The 16,443-nt window shown below is 50.5% G+C and overlaps 1 long non-coding RNA gene across 1 annotated transcript in view; it reads right to left on the bottom strand.

Moving 5' to 3' along the window:
- The window catches only part of LOC119953492, a 42,037-nt gene that overhangs the window by 25,208 nt on the left and 386 nt on the right, over positions 1-16,443 (bottom strand). The window lies entirely within an intron of this gene.

Consider the following 16,443-nt stretch of genomic DNA (forward strand, 5'->3'; position numbering starts at 1 on the left):
ATATTTAGGTATACAGGTGGCTAGGAGCTGGGATGCCCTACACAGGCTTAACTTGTCTCGGCTGGTAGAGCAGATGGAGGGAAACTTCAAAAGGTGGGACATGCTCCCGCTTTCCCTGGCGGGAAGAGTGCAGACTGTGAAGATGACGGTTCTTCCCAGATTCCTGTTAGTTTTTCAGTGCCTCCCCATTTTCATCCCCAAATCGTTTTTCAATTGGGTGAACAGGATTATCACGGGATTTGTGTGGGCATATAAAACCCCCAAGTCAAGAGGGTATTCTTGGAGTGTAGCCGGCGGGGGGGTTGGCACTGCCGAACCTCTGCAGCTACTATTGGGCGGCGAATGTGGCCATGATTAGGAAGTGGGTAATGGAGGAGGGGTTGGTGTGGAGGCGGCGTCATGCAAAGGCACCAGCCTAGGGGCACTAGTAACGGCACCGCAGTCGTTCTCACTGGCACAGTACACCACAAGCCCGGTGGTGTCGGCGGCACTGAGGGTCTGGGGTCAGTGGAGGAGGCACAGGAAGGAGGGGGCCTCAGTTTGGACCCAGATACGGAACAACCACTGGGCAGGATAGATGGGGGGTTCCAAGGCTGGTATAGGGCAGGCATCAGAAGGATGGTGGACCTGTTTAAAGATGGGGCTTTCCCCAGCGTGCAGGTGCTGGAGGAGACGTTCGGCCTGCCCCGGGAAATGCTTTCAGATATCTCCAGGTTCGGGACTTTATCAAGAAACAGGTGGGGACATTTCTGCTGTTACCCCCGCAAAGGATACAGGACAGGGTGGTGTCTGGCATCTGGGTAGGAGAGGGGAAGGTGTCAGACATAGATCAGATGCTGCAGGAGGTGGAGGAAGCCTCAGTGGAGGAGCTGAAGGGCAAGTGGGAGGAGGAGCTGGGCGAGGAGCAGGATGAGGGCCTGTGGGCTGATGCCCTGGGCAGGGTGAATTCGTCCGCATCATGCGCCAGGCTCAGTTTGATTCAATTTAAGGTGGTGCACCGGCCTCACATGACGATGGCGAGGATGAGCAAGTTTTTTGGGGTAGAGGACAGGTGCGTGAGATGTGCAGGGAGTCCTACGAATCATGTCCATATGATCTGGGCATGCCCGGCACTTAAAGAATTCTGGCAGGGCTTTGCGAGGGCTATGTCCAGGATTTTGGACACGCGGGTGAAGTCGAGTCCAACAATAGCGATATTTGGGGTGTCGGAGGATCCGGGAGTGCAGGAAGTGAAAGAGGCTAAGGTGTTGGCCTTTGCCTCCCTGGTAGCCCGGAGGCGGGTCTTGTTAATGTGGAGGGACTCAAAACCCCTGAGTGTGGAGAGCTGGGTTAGCGATATGGCTGGGTTTCTCAGCCTGGAGCGGATAACATTTGCCTTGAGAGGATCCTTGATGGGGTTCTCCCCGGTGGTGGCTACCTTTCCTTGACTTTCTAGGGGAGCAGTAAAGTGTCAGCAGCAGCGGCAACAGGCGTTGGGGGGGGGGGGGGGGGGGGGGGGGGGGGGGGGGGGGGGCTCAGGGGGGGGGACTTGTTGATATAACGTGTATTTTTGTTTTGTATAATGATAGCAACCATCTTGTTTCGTTAAATATTTTGCGTTTATTGTTTTTCTTTTTGTTATGTAAAAATCCTGGTTGGAAAAAGCTTTAATAAAAATAATTCTTTTTAAAGTTTGCAGATGAAAGAAGGATATTTAGAGGGACAGGTAGTGTTGAGGAAGCAGAGGAGCTGCAGAAGGACTTGGACAGGCTAGGAGAGTGGGCAAAGAAGTGGCAGATGGAAAACAATGTGGAAAAGTGTGAGGTTATGCACTTTGGTTGGAAGAATGGATGCATAGACTATTTTCTAAATGGGAAAAGCTTCTGAAATCAGAAACACAAAGGGACTTGGGAGTCCTTGTTCAAGATTCTCTTAAGGTTGATGTACAGGTTTAGTCGGCAGTTAGGAAGGCAAATGCAATGTTAGCATTCAGGTCGAGAGGGCTAAAACACAAGAGCGGTGATGTAATTGAATGAATGAATATCGCATATTGTCACAAGTAGACTTCAATGAAGTTACTGTGAAAATCCCCTAGTCGCCACATTCCGGCGCCTGTTCGGGGAGGCTGGTACGGGAATTAAACCGTGCTGCTGGCCTGCCTTGATCTGCTTTAAAAGCCAGCGATTTAGCCCAGTGTGCTAAACCAGCCCCTTTATAAGGCTCTGGCTGACCCCATTTGGAGTATTGTGAGCAGTTTTGGGCCCCATATCGAAGGAAGGATGTGCTGACCTTGGAAAGGGTCCACAGGAGGTTCACAAGAATGATCCTTGGAATGAAGAGATTGCCATATGAGGATCAGGAGTGGTTGAGAACTCTGGGTCTGTACTCGTTGGGAGTTTAGAAGGATGAGGGGGGATCTTATTGAAACTTAGAGGATACTGTGAGGCCTGGATAGAGTGGACGTGGAGAGGAAGTTTCCATTGGAGGAAAAACTAGAACTAGAGGACACCATCTCAGACTAAAGGGACGATCCTTTAAAACAGAGATGAGGAGGAATTTCTTCAGCCAGATGGTGGTGAATCTGTGGAACTCTTTGCCGCAGAAGGCTGTGGAGGTCAAATCCCTATGTATCTTTAAGACAGAGATAGATAGGTTTTTGATTAATAATGGGATAAGTGTTATGGGGAGAAGGCAGGAGAATGTGGATGAGAAAGATATCAGCCATGATTGGTCTGCAGAGCAGACCCAAAGGGCTGAATGGCCTAATTCTGCTCCAGTGTGTTATGGTTTTATGGAGTCGCAACAAAATTGAATTAACCAATAATTCTCAGAAAAATAGGCAAAGTATTTGGCTGCCCAATAATTTTTTAAAAAATAATTTTTATTCAAAATTTTTCACATATTTCAACAACAAACAAACCCCCCTTACAAAAATAAGAGAAACAACAAAAACGCATAAATAAACAGATTATAGCTATATCACACTTTCCCCTCGACTACGTGCCCCCAATTAAATGATAAACGATAATAAATACAATAGTAAACAGAAAGTACCCCGCCTCCTGCCGGGTTGCTGCTGCTGCTGACCATCTCCTAACGCTCCGCTAGAAAGTCTAGGAACGGTTGCCACCGCTTGAAGAACCCTTGCACAGATCCTCTAAAGGCAAATTTTACCTTCTCTAATTTAATAAATCCTGTCATGTCGCTGATCCAGGCTTCCACACTTGGGAGCCTCGCATCCTTCCACTGCAACAGAATCCTCCGCCGGGCTACCAGGGACGCAAAGGCCAGAATATCGGCCTCTTTCGCCTCCTGCACTCCAGGCTCCTCCGATACCCCAAATACTGCGAGCCCCCAGCTCGGCTTAACCCGGGTTCACCACATTCGACACCGTCCTCGCAACGCCCCTCCAGAACTCATCCAGCGCTGGGCACGTCCAGAACATGTGGGCATGGTTTGCTGTGCTCCCCGAACACCTCACACACCTGTCCTCTACCCCAAAAAACGACTCAGCCTTGTCCCAGTCATGTGTCCCCTGTGCAGAACCTTAAATTGTATCAGGCTAAGCCTGGCGCAAGAGGAGGAAGAATTTACCCTACCCAGGGCGTCTGCCCATGTACCCTCGTCTATCTCCTCCCCAAGCTCCTCCTCCCACTTACCTTTTAGCTCCTCCACCGAGGCCTCCTCCTCCTCCTGCATCTCCTGGTAGATCGCCGAGACCTTGCCCTCTCCAATCCACGCCCCCGAGAGCACCCTATCCTGGATCCTGCGTGCTGGCAACAGCGGGAATGCCCTCACCTGCCGTCTTACGAACGCCCTTACCTGCATGTACCTGAAAGCATTTCCAGGGGGGAGCCCGAATTTTTCCTCCAACACCCCAAGGCTTGCGAACGTCCCGTCTATAAACAGGCTCCCCCATCCTTCTAATACTGCCCTGCGCCAGCTCAAGAACCCCCCATCCATTCTCCCTGGGACAAACTGATGGTTCTCTCAGATCAGGGACCACACCGAAGCCTCTACCTCCGCCCTGTGGCATCTCCATTACCCCCAAATTTTGAGGGATGCCGCCACCACTGGACTTGTGGTGTACCTTGTCTGCGGGAGCGGCAGCGGTGCCGTCACCAGCCATCTTAGGCTCGTGTCCACACAGAACACCATCTCCAGCCTCGTCCACGCCGCCCCCTCCCTCTCCATTACCCACTTGCGTATCATCGCCACATTGGCAGCCCAGTAGTACCCACATAGATTAGGCAACGCTAGCCCTCCTCTGTCCCTGCTCCGCTCCAGAAACACCCTTCTCACTCTCGGGGTCTTCTTCGCCCATACAAACCCCATAATGCTCCTGCTGACCCGCTTAAAAAAGGCCTTAGAGATCAGGATGGGGAGGCACTGGAATATAAAAAGGAACCTCGGGAGCACCACCATCTTCACTGACTGCACCCTACCCGCCAGGGAGAGCGGCAGCATATCCCACCTTTTAAACTCCTCCTCCATTTGCTCCACCAGCCTCGTCAAGTTGAGCTTGTGTAGGGCCCCCGGCTCATGGCCACCTGAATCCCCCAGGTACCTAAAACTCCTTTCCGCCCTTTTCAGTGGAAGCTCATCTATCCCCCTTCCCTGGCCCCCTGGGTGTACCACGAACAGCTCGCTCTTCCCCATGTTGAGCTTATACCCGGAGAAATCCCCAAACTCCCTGAGGATCCGCAACACCTCCGGCATCCCCCCCACCGGGTCCACAACATACAATAACAGATCGTCAGCATACAGTGATACCCGGTGTTCCTCCCCCGCCAATCCCCCCCCCCCCCCCCCGCACCAACCCCCTCCAGTTCCTGGACTCCCTCAAAGCCATTGACAAAGGCTCAATTGCCAACGCAAATAGCAGGGGGGATAGGGGGCACCCCTGCCTCATCCCCCGGTACAGCGGAAAGTATTCCGAGATCCTCCGATTCATGGCCACACTCGCCACCGGGGCTTCGTATAGTAACCTCACCCAACTGACGAACCCCTCCCCGAACCCAAACCTCCTCAATACCTTCCACAGGTACCCCCACTCCATCCTATCAAAGGCCTTCTCTGCATCCATAGCCGCCACTATCTCCGCCTCCCCCTCCACTGCCGGCATCATGATTACATTTAGGAGCCTCCGCACATTGGTGTTTAGCTGCCTAACTTTCACGAAACCCGTCTGGTCCTCATGGATGACCCCCGGGCGCAGTCCTCAATTCTAGTAGCCAACACCTTCGCTAACAGTTTTGCATCCACATTGAGGAGCGGGATTGGCCTATACGACCCACACTGTAAGGGGTCCTTGTCCCGCTTCAAGATCAGCGAGATCAGCGCCCTAGACATCGTCAGGGGTAGGGTCCCCCCTTCCCTCGCCTCATTGAAAGTCCTCACTAGTAGTGGGCCCAGCAGGTCCATATACTTCCTGTAAAATTCCACCAGGAACCCATCTGGCCCCGGTGCCTTCCCCGCCTGCATACTCCCCAGTCCCTTAGCCAGTTCCTCCAGCCCTACCGGTGCCCCAAGCCCTGCCACCTGCCCCTCCTCTACCCTCGGGAACCTCAACCGGTCCAGAAACAGGCGCATCCCCCCCCCCCCCTCCTCCGTCGGGGGCTCTGACCTATAAAGCCCCTCATAAAAGTCTCTAAATACCCCGTTTATTCCCACCGCACGCTGCACCGTGTTCTCCCCCCCCCCCCCCCGATCTCCCTGGCTGCCTCCCGCTTCCGAAGCTGGTGTGCCAGAATCCGGCTAGCCTTCTCCCCGTATTCATACACCGCCCCGTGCGCCTTCCTCCACTGTACCTCCGTCTTCTTGGTAGTCAATAGGTCGAACTCGGCCTGAAGGCTTCGTCGCTCATTGAGTAGTCCCTCTTCGGGGACCTCTGCGTACCTCCTATCTACCCTTACTATCTCCCCCACCAGCCTCTCCCTCTCTCTCCTCTCCTTCCCCTCCTTGTGGGCCCTAATGGAGATTAGCTCTCCCCTGATAACCGCCTTCAGCACCTCCCAGACCACCCCTACCTGCACCTCCCCATTATCGTTGACCTCTAGGTATCTTTCTGTGCACCCCCGGATCCGCCCGCTCGCCTCTTCATCCGCCAACAACCCCACCTCCAGGCGCCACAGCGGGCGCTGGTCCCTCTCCTCCCCAAGCTCGAGGTCCACCCAGTGCAGGGCATGGTCAGATATGGCTATGGACGAATATTCCATGTCCTCCACCCTCAGAATCAGCGCCCTGCTCATCACGAAAAAGTCAATTCGGGAGTAGGCTCTATGGACGTGGGAGAAGAATGAGAATTCCCTGGCCCCCGGCCTAACAAACATCCATGGGTCCACTCCTCCCATCTGGTCCATAAACCCCCTCAGCGCCTTGGCCGCCGGCGGCATCCTACCCGTCCTGGACCTAGAGCGCTGCAATTTTGGATCCAATACCGTATTGAAGTGTCCCCCCCCCCCCCCCCCCCCCCCCCCATTATCAAGCTCCCTGCCTCCAGGTCCGGATTTCGGCTCAGCATGCGCCACATAAATCCGGCATCGTCCCATTTCGGGGCATACACATTCACCAAGACCACCCGCACCCCCTGCAGCTTACCACTCACCATCACGTACCTACCTCCATTGTCTGCTACAATGCTCAGCGCCTCAAACGACACCCGCTTCCCGACCACATTCGCCACCCCTTGGTTCTTTGAGTCCAACCCCGAATGGAAGACCTGCCCTACCCACCCCATTCTCAGCCTAACCTGGTCTGCCACCCTCAGGTGCATCTCCTGGAGCATGACCGCATCTGCCTTCAGTCCCTTCAGGTGCGCGAACACACGGGCCCTCTTGACCGGCCCATTCAGGCGCCTCACATTCCAAGTTATCAGCCTGATCAGAGGGCTACCCGCCCCCCGCCGATTAGCCATCAGCCTTTCTCGGCCAGCCACGTGCCCACGCCTCCCGCACTCTCCATTCCCCCCAGCAGAAGACCCCCGCCCCGACTCTCTCTACAGACCTCTCTACAGACTCCAGCTCCTCCTTGGCCATTGCAGCAGCAACCCAGTTCTCCCCCCCCCCCCCCCCCCCCACAGCTAGGTCCCCCCTAGCTGCGTTGCTCCCCTCATACTCATAGCACTCCCGTAAGTCAGCTGACTCCTGCTGAACCCGGCCGCTCCCACCACTCCATCGACCCCCCAGTGTGAGAATCTTCCCTCCCCCATCCTGTCCATCAGCTGGCGCACCTCTCCGGCACACCCTTCCCCCCTGACCCCACCCCCTTCCTCCCCTAGCACGGGAAAAAGCCTGCGCTTTCCACCAAGCCTGCCCCACCCTCTCTAGCGCAGCTCCCATTCACGGCCTAATCCCAGTTTCCCCACCTCGGGCCTCCCCTCTCCCTTCCCCCCCAACGGGGCCCTCTCTTCCAACCACCGACGCCCACACTCTTACCAAACCCCCCCTCAAACCAGAAAAAAAGAGAAAAAGCAGTACCAAACAGAACAGAACATCCCCCCCAAAACACAACAATCACATCAATTCCCTCTCGACATCCCCTCGCCACCGACCCTCAATCCGAGTCCAACTTTTCGGCCTGGATAAAGGTCCACGCCTCCTCCGGCGTCTCGAAGTAGTGGTGGCGGTCCTTAAAGGTGACCCACAGTTGCGCCGGCTGCAACATTCCAAATTTCACCCCCTTCCGATGCAGCGCTGCCTTAGCCCGATTGTTCTTGGCCACCTCCGCGCTCCAGTCCTGGTATATCCAGACCTCTGCATTCTCCCACCTGTTGCTCCACTCTTTCTTTGCCCACCTTAGGACACACTCCCTTTCCACGAAGCGGTGGAACCGCACCAGCACCGCCCGTTTCAGCTCATTGGGCTTGGGTCTCCTCGCCAGGACTCGATAGGCCCCCTCCAGCCCCAGGGGCCCGGGGAAGGCCCCCACGCCCATCAGCGTGTTCAGCATCGTGACCACGTATGCTCCAATATCCGATCCCTCCACCCCCTCCGGGAGACCCAGGATCCGCAAGTTCTTCCTCCTCGACCGATTCTCCATGTCGTCGAACTTCGCCTGCCATTTCTTATGCAGAGCCTCGTGCGCCTCTACCTTCACCGCCAGGCCCAAGATCTCATCCTTGTTCTCCGAGGCCTTTTGCCACACCTCCCGGATCGCCGCTCCTTTGGCCTTCTGGGTCTCGAGCAGCTTGTCAATCGAAGCCTTCATCGGCTCCAACAGCTCTGTCTTCAGCTCCGTGAAGCAGCGCTGGAGAAACTCCTGCTGCTCCTGTGACCACTGCGCCCACGCTGCCTGGTCTCCACCCGCCGCCATCTTGGTTCTCCTCCCTCGCACTTTTCGCTGCTCCAACTCTACTTTCTTCAACGCTCCACTCCTGGTCCAATCCATACAGTGCTGGGGAAATATTGCTGTCACCTTCCCACACTGGGAATCGTCGAACAAATGCCGTTGGGGGCCCTAAAAAGAGCCTAAAAGTCAGTTTCTAGCAGGAGCTGCCGAATGTGTGACTTAGCTCCGCATAGCCGCAACCGGAAGTCCGGCTGCCCAATAATTACAGTCACCAGGTATGTAAATTTAAATCAATTACTTTTCATTTATGTCAAGACCTATAATGAAATATGTGGAAAATACAACTGGTTAACCAATATCTAATTCCTAATCCCTCCCACTTTAACTTTCCCCCACCCTCTGGAGACTTACGGTGTCGACATGTAGGTGGAGGTCACACATTAGGTGGCTCCTGCTAGAGTCTCTGGTTTTTGGACTTTTATGCCGAGTCTCAGGGGTAATTTTGGATGAGCTAGTGTGGGAAGTCATAAGGAGTTTGGGGAAGTCCCAGAAGAAAGGTCCTGGAAAGAAGGGGGCGAGTGAAAGTCTGCCGGCGAGTGCTGCTGTGAGTCCTACAGGAAGGAATGGTGGCACTGGGTCATTGGGTGGTGCTGCTCCCCTCACATCGCTTCTATTAGGTTGTGGTCTAATTAGAAACCGACATGGCCGTTTGATCCAGTTTTGGGGTGTGATTCCAGGGAGCTGCTTTGATAATTGTTTAATATATTTTAATATAGGGGCAGCATGGTGGCGCAGTGGTTAGCACTGTTGCCTACAGCATAGAGGACCCGGGTTCGATCCAAGCCTTGGGTTTGGAGTTTGCACATTCTCCCCGTATCTGCGTGGGTCTCACCCCCACATCCCAAAAGTTGTGTAGGGTCGGTGAATTGGCCACACTAAATTGCCCCTTAATTGGACAAAAAGAATTGGGTACTCTAATTTCTTTTTAAATTATATTCTAATATATTCAAATGGCCTTCCTGACACTGCTCAGTGGAAAAAGCAACCTGTCACAGAAGTCTGCAGTAGACAATCACAACTTGTTTTCCTGTCAATGGGAAACTGATTTTTTGACTCCCATGATATTTTCCCCTCCCACTGCCATTGCACTGTGGCTGCCTAAAATGGTGCCCGGCAAAGGACGCTGGGAAAAGTGGTCAAGTTCAGGGACAGACAGGCTGCAACTTGCAAATAAACAAAAAGCTGCAGCTCAGACTTTTCTAACAGCCCAGGAAAAAGGCCGTTAAGAAGCCATCCCCGGAACAATGGGCTTAAATTGACCCCGCCATCAAAGTAGCGGATCATAATTGGACATTATCAATCAGGGTGATCAAGCCCTGATCGATTCATTGGACATTCATCTGGGACCGCACAAAAGAGCGCAAACTCCTGGGGAGAAAAGATACTACGCAGCCCACCATTCGCGCTCTTGACAGCAACTAACAATGGTGACCCTTCAACAGCCAAATAGGAAGACCATCCACGTCATCGGCAGAAGGACCAGAGCCAAGGACAACGACGACCAGCAACAGACTTCCAACACTCCCAGATTTTGGACCCCAGATAAGGCCAGTCACTTGGAAGTTAAGTTAAGGTCTTTCTTGCGTGTATTAGCTTAGAGTTTAACTTGCATGTGTGTGTGATTGATTAACTGTAACAATTGTGTGATAGTGAATAAAGTGTATTATTGTACAAAACAACTTGTGGTCATTTGTCCAAAATATACGAGTTAAATACACACTGTGGTTTACGCACAACAGCGCTAAGCTGCAGGCAGGAGTGGAAAATCTCAGCCTTCATTTATTGGGCAAAGTAAGTGACTTTAAGTTGATATCACACATCTAGTGAAATATAATAATGCAACTGCCCATCTGAGACTATAGATTCCCACATTTTCCAGATATAAAAATTGTAAAATAAAAATCTGACTTAGTTCTTGCAACTGAGATGCAGGAAGGTTAGTGGTGATAGCAAGGGCAATATAGTAATTATTTGAGGTGTCTATTTGATAATTAAACTCAGGAAAATTTCAACAGCAAAAATACTTTCATGGCGAATAAATTTATTGATGTTTCCCACATGAGCAGACTGTTGTCAGCAGTCATCTTGCATTGGCAGGGTTTCATATATCGTCCAGCATCATATAACCTGTGTGATACAACACACCACACTATTTTACATTGGAAATATTGGTGTATCACAAAGGTGATCCCTATTCAAAGTTCCTGCAAAGAATAACTTCATTAAATATTGATGCTCAATTGAATTTCAAAGCCACTGCTACACCACAAAGATCATCAAAACAGAATTTTGGTCAGAATAAAGGTATTGGGCTGAATAGTCCCAGGCTTGTGGAGTTGATTTAGGAGCTGGGACTGCAACCAAAATTGGAAAAGAGCACAGTGGATTGGTTGCCAGAACCTTCCTGCATCCACGTGACCTATTCAGAGATGGGTGACTTGGCAAAGGCTGCCTGCCAGGTAGCAGATGGCAATCAATTTGGCCCATTATTAAGCTAATTGTGGAGAGATGCTGCCAATATGTTTTCCTAATTGCAGCCAGGTTCTCTGCTGAGGCTGGAGCCGAGAAATGAACTGGAGGCCGTCTCCCATTGGCATGCCAGTTGTGGGGAGCATCCATTGGTTCTTTCTCTACATCACTCCAGCATAGACTCAGTGGTTTTTGACACCCACAGCAGCAACTGCAGGCCATCCTGTGGAGTGGTACCCCTCCACATTGATTGTCTGATCGCTGTACTGGGCCATGAGGGATCATTTAACATTTTACAATGCTGCAGAGATCAAATTCTCCTGTTTATCTCAGCAGTGCCCATCTCTCATGGTGGGACTGCCAGCCAGATATCACTGGTTTGCCCACTGTCCTTAATTGGGCAATGCTCCCTGAGGTGGCTTCTTAATTGGCCATCTCCAGAAAGACTGGGAGGAACATGCCACCTTGGGCACTTTCCAGATTCCCAAATCAGAATCAACATTCGAGTCGTGACCCAATCAGGAAAATCCAGCACATTGAGAATTAGACTGAAATGCTGTTGCTCCTTTATCGCTATTCTGAATTAGATGTGATGGAGGAATCAAAATTGGAGCTTAAATTAATTAGTTTGTCGTAGCCAATTCGCAATGTAACCTGAAAGACAACCACAATGTTGAGGCTATCAATCTATCAATAACTGGAATTTAAGACTTGATTTCTTAAAGTTAGCAAATAATCTAAATGTCCATCACTACGAAGAAGATGTCAGAGTTCTAATTCAAGGCAGCTGGTTATTGAGTCTCAGTTTAATGAAACTGATTTATATTTAACAAAACGTGTTTAAAACAAGGACTGGATTCTGAGATTGCTGGATTCGTTAATATCGAGGTGTGCAACTAACTCCAGTCATGTTAACCTGAAGCTAATCATTTTAGATTCAACACATAGAGGACAACATGAAAGGTTTTTTTTTTGTTATTTTTAAAAATTAGAGTACCCAATTATTTTTTTCCAATTAAGGGGCAATTTAGCGTGGCCAATCCACCTACCCTGCACATCTTTGGGTTGTGGAGATTAAACTCACGCAGACATGGGGAGAATGTGCAAACTCCACACAGACAGTGACCCGGGAAGGGACCCGAGTCCTCAGCAATGTAGGCAGCAGCGCTAAACAGGAAAGTTGTAGATGCAATTGACCAAGAGATTTATATACCTCAAAATACACAGAACATCAAATGTGGTGTTCATACTGTTGCTCGTTGTGTTCTCTCTTTAATTGGCTCTGTTTGTGGCGGTTAATATGATCGCCTTCCTTAATTCTAATGACATTTTCTCAAGTCGCCAGGTATCTTTCGATACCGCCACAAGGTTCAAAACCGAATACTGATCAAAGACTCGATACACCAGCTAGTAAGTTCGAAATCAATGCTCATTTATTTACACACACAGCCAATTATACTCATGCACAAACTCTACCAACTAAACTATTACTATTACTAAAGCCTATACTTAGCTTCGGACGCTCACTCAGTCAGAGGAACAATGGCCGTCGAGCTGGTACAGAATAGTAGCTAGGAGCGTCTACCTCGTAGCGTGCGTTGACTTTGGACTTACTTGTTCTGGTGCAGCTGCTAGGCAGGTCTTTCGTCGATGAGAGCCAAGGCCAAGAAGAACTATTCTCTCTTGGGGGCTTCTTCTTATACTCGAAGGGGGCTTCACGTGCTTTTGGGCGGGCCTTGAACTTGTTCCCAATTAATTGGACCGTATCCTGATCATCGGTATCAATTTCCTCCAATAAAGGGGTGGCTGCCCTGTTTGCTGGGCGGGCCCTAGGTGGCCGTTGGCCTGCTTTGTTCTAGTCTCCTTTGGCGCCGGGGAGTCTGCTTTAGTATCATTTATCTAAATGTTACTCTTTTGTCCCCGGAGATAGCTCATTAGTATGGTAATGGCTTTGCAGTATCGGTCTTGTCTGGGAGCTACAGCTCCAATCAACAGACAAACCTTGCACCTGCTTTCTCTCTCAGCATTGTCCATTTATCCCTTCATTCTTTGCAAAGTGTCCATTTTGTAATCGGGACTTGGCCACCCCAGGTGGCTACAATACTAACATCTGGCATCTATGGGGGGAGGCAGTGGCATGTGGTAATAATCACCAGACTAGCAATCGAGGGGCCCAGACTCACGCTCTCAGGATACAGGATACAGCTGGCAGAAATTAAATTTAAATAATATATTCGGAATTAAAAGCTAGTCTCAGGGGCAGCAAGGTGGCGCAGTGGTTAGCATTTCTGCCTCACGGCACCGAGGTCCCAGGATCGATCCCGGCTCTGGGTCACTGTCTGTGTGGAGTTTGCACATTCTCCCCGTGTTTGCGTGGGTTTCGCCCCCACAACCCAAACATGTCCAAAGACGTGCAGGTTCGATGGAATGGCCTCCAGTTCATTTCTCGGCTCCGGCCTCAGCAGAGAACCTGGCTGCAATTAGGATAAATTGCTCTGAGTGACCAAAAAGGTTAGGAGGTGTTATTGGGTTACGGGGATAGGGTGGAAGTGAGGGTTTAAGTGGGTCGGTGCAGACTCGATGGGCCGAATGGCCTCCTTCGATAATGCACTGCATGTTCTATGTTCAGGCTAGGTGGATTGGCCACGCTAAATTGCCTGAATTGGAAAAAATTAATTGGGTACTAGTCTCAGTAATATTGCCGAGGGAACCATTATTGATTGTTGTACAGCTATCATACAATCATGTGGGGGGGGGGTATGACTCCACAGGATGGCCTGCAGTTGTTGTGGCTATCACAATCTGGTTTAATGAAGAGTGCAGATGGACCTGCACTCCTGGTGAAGCTACAAGACAGCACTAAACGCATGCCAAACAGCAGGAGCAGCAAGAACAGAGCTTAGCCATCCCACAACTAACGGATCAGATCTAAGTTCTGCAGTCCCACCACATCCGGTTGTGGAAGACAACTTTACACTGTGAACTCTGTCCTCCATTTGAATTTCTGCCCCCCCCCCCCCCTCCCCCAAGTACCACTCTGCATCCAGTTCTCATGTTTTTGCTTTCAGCCAGCGCTACCTTTATTCTGCTATTAACACAATCTTCTATTTTGACTTCATACAAAAGCGCTGTGAGTATACCTACTCCACATGATGTGGAGATGCCGGTGTTGGACTGGGGTGAGCACGGTAAGAAGTTTGACAACACCAGGTTAAAGCCCAACAGGTTTGTTTTGAATCACTAGCTTTTGGAGCACTGCTTCTTCCTCAGGTGACTGAAGAGGTGGGTTCCAGAAACATACATATAGACCTGTATATCAGTCCATATATGTTTCTGGAAGCCACCTCGTCATTCACCTGAGGAAGGAGCAGTGCTCCGAAAGCTAGTGATTCGAAGCAAACCTGTTGGACTTTAACCTGGTGTTGTAAGACTTCTTGCTGTGCTACAGCACATGGACTACAGCTGTTCAAGAAGGCAGTTTAGCACCACCTTCTCAAAGGCAATTAGGGATCGGCAATAAATGCTGGTCTAGCCAGCCATGCCCAGGTCCCATAAATGAATAAAAAAGTGCTTATTCTGCTATTAACACCTACTCTCGCCCAATGCTTTGTGTCTTCAATCCTATCATTATCACTCAATTTGCATTGTGTTCCATGACACCGTTGTCATTTAATCTCCCCACCCTTAAACCTATTCTTGAAGTTCATGCTTTGCTCCACAGCTAAACCACCTTCAACATCATAAAACCATCAAACCCTTACCTCTCTTCATTTCTGAAAGAGTCACATTGGACTTGAAATGTTAAATTTGTTCTGCTCTCCACAAATGCTGCACGACAGGCTGAATTTTTCCCAGTACATCTCTTTTTATTTCAGATCTCCAGCATCTGCAGTATTTTACTTTTATTTTTGTGATCTACTCTTATTCCGGGCAGACATTTACCGCCAAAAGGACGGTCACCTCAGCACTTCACTTTACCGCAAGCCCACGGATAACCTCACGATGCTCCACTACTCCAGCTTCCACCCTAAACATATTAAAGAAGCCATCCCCTATGGACAAGCCCTTCATATACACAGGATCTGCTCAGACGAGGAGGAGCGTAACTGACATCTACAGGCGCTGAAAGATGCCCTCGTATGAAGGGGATATGGCACTTGACTCATCGATCGACAGTTCCAACGTGCCACAGCAAAAAACCGCACCGACCTCCTCAGAAGACAAACACGAGACACAACCGACAGAGTACCCTTCGTCGTCCAGAACTTTCCCGGAGCGGAGAAACTACGACATCTTCTTCGCGGCCTTCAACACATCATCGATGAAGATGAACATCTAGCCAACGTCATCCCCACACCCCCACTACTTGCCTTCAAACCTCAAACAAACCATTGTTTGCAGCAAACTACCCAGCCTTCAGAACAGCGACCATGGCACCACACAACCCTGCCATGGCAATCTCTGCAAGACGTGCCAGATCAACAACATGGATACCACCATTACACATGAGAACACCACTCATCAGATATGAGGTGCACTCGTGCGACTCAGCCAACGTTGTCTACCTCATACGCTGCAGGAAAGGATGTCCCGATGCGTGGTACATTAGCGAGACCATGTAGATGCTGCAACAACGAATGAACGGACATCGCGCGACAATCACCAGGCAGGAATGTTCCCTTCCAGTCGGGGAACACTTCAGCAGTCAAGGGCATTCAGCCTCTGATCTCTGGGTAAGCGTTCTTCAAGGCGGCCTTCAGGACGCGCGACAATGCAGAATCGCCGAGCAGAAACTTATAGCCGCGTTCCGCACACATGAGTGCGGCCTCAACTGGGACCTGGGATTTATGTCGCATTACATTCATCCCCCACCATCTGCCCTGGGCTTGCAAAATCCTAGCAACTGTCCTGGCTTGAGACAATTCACACCTCTTTAACCTGGGGTTATCCCTATCTCTGGATCTGTAAAGACTTGATTACCTGTAAATGCTCGCATTCCAAGCATTGTCTGGCATCTTTGAATCTGTCTATATATATGTTTCTGGAACATATCTCTTTGTTCACCTGAGGAAGGAGCAGTGCTCCGAAAGCTAGTGTTTGAAACAAACTGTTGGACTTTAACCTGGTGTTGTAAGACTTCTTACAGTGCTCACCCCAATCCAACACCGGCATCTCCAAAACCTCGCCAATATGGTGTCTGGTGCAACTCACACCAAAGATGTGTGCACATGCAGCAAATTTTGGTACACATCCATATTTTGCACTAATGTCTGGGTTCAAGTGAGCAACTTGAGGTTCTGCAAGGTTGCTAGCACCAATAAATCCATGCCCACGAATAGCACCTTAGAGGGAGGAAAGAATGTGTCGGTCACCAGACATGGGAGGCGCAAGTGACAGGAGAATGTGCTAGTAGTTGATAAGCGTACGATATCAGGATGTGTTAATGGGAGATTAATGGGGGGTTGCCTTTTAGTTGAGCTTTACTTGTTGCAGTGAGTAAAAGTCTGCTATTTCTTTCTCTGCAGCCTGACTCTCCCCGCTGCAAATCTTTTTTTTGAATGATGCCGCTGGCCAGGCTGTGATCCCAAGGAAGCAGTTGATTGGCTCTGGGTCGGAATGACGCCGTCAATGACGTTGGAAGGGGCG

Source organism: Scyliorhinus canicula, chromosome 18 (genome assembly GCF_902713615.1).
Source record: "Scyliorhinus canicula chromosome 18, sScyCan1.1, whole genome shotgun sequence".
NCBI lineage: Eukaryota > Metazoa > Chordata > Chondrichthyes > Carcharhiniformes > Scyliorhinidae > Scyliorhinus > Scyliorhinus canicula.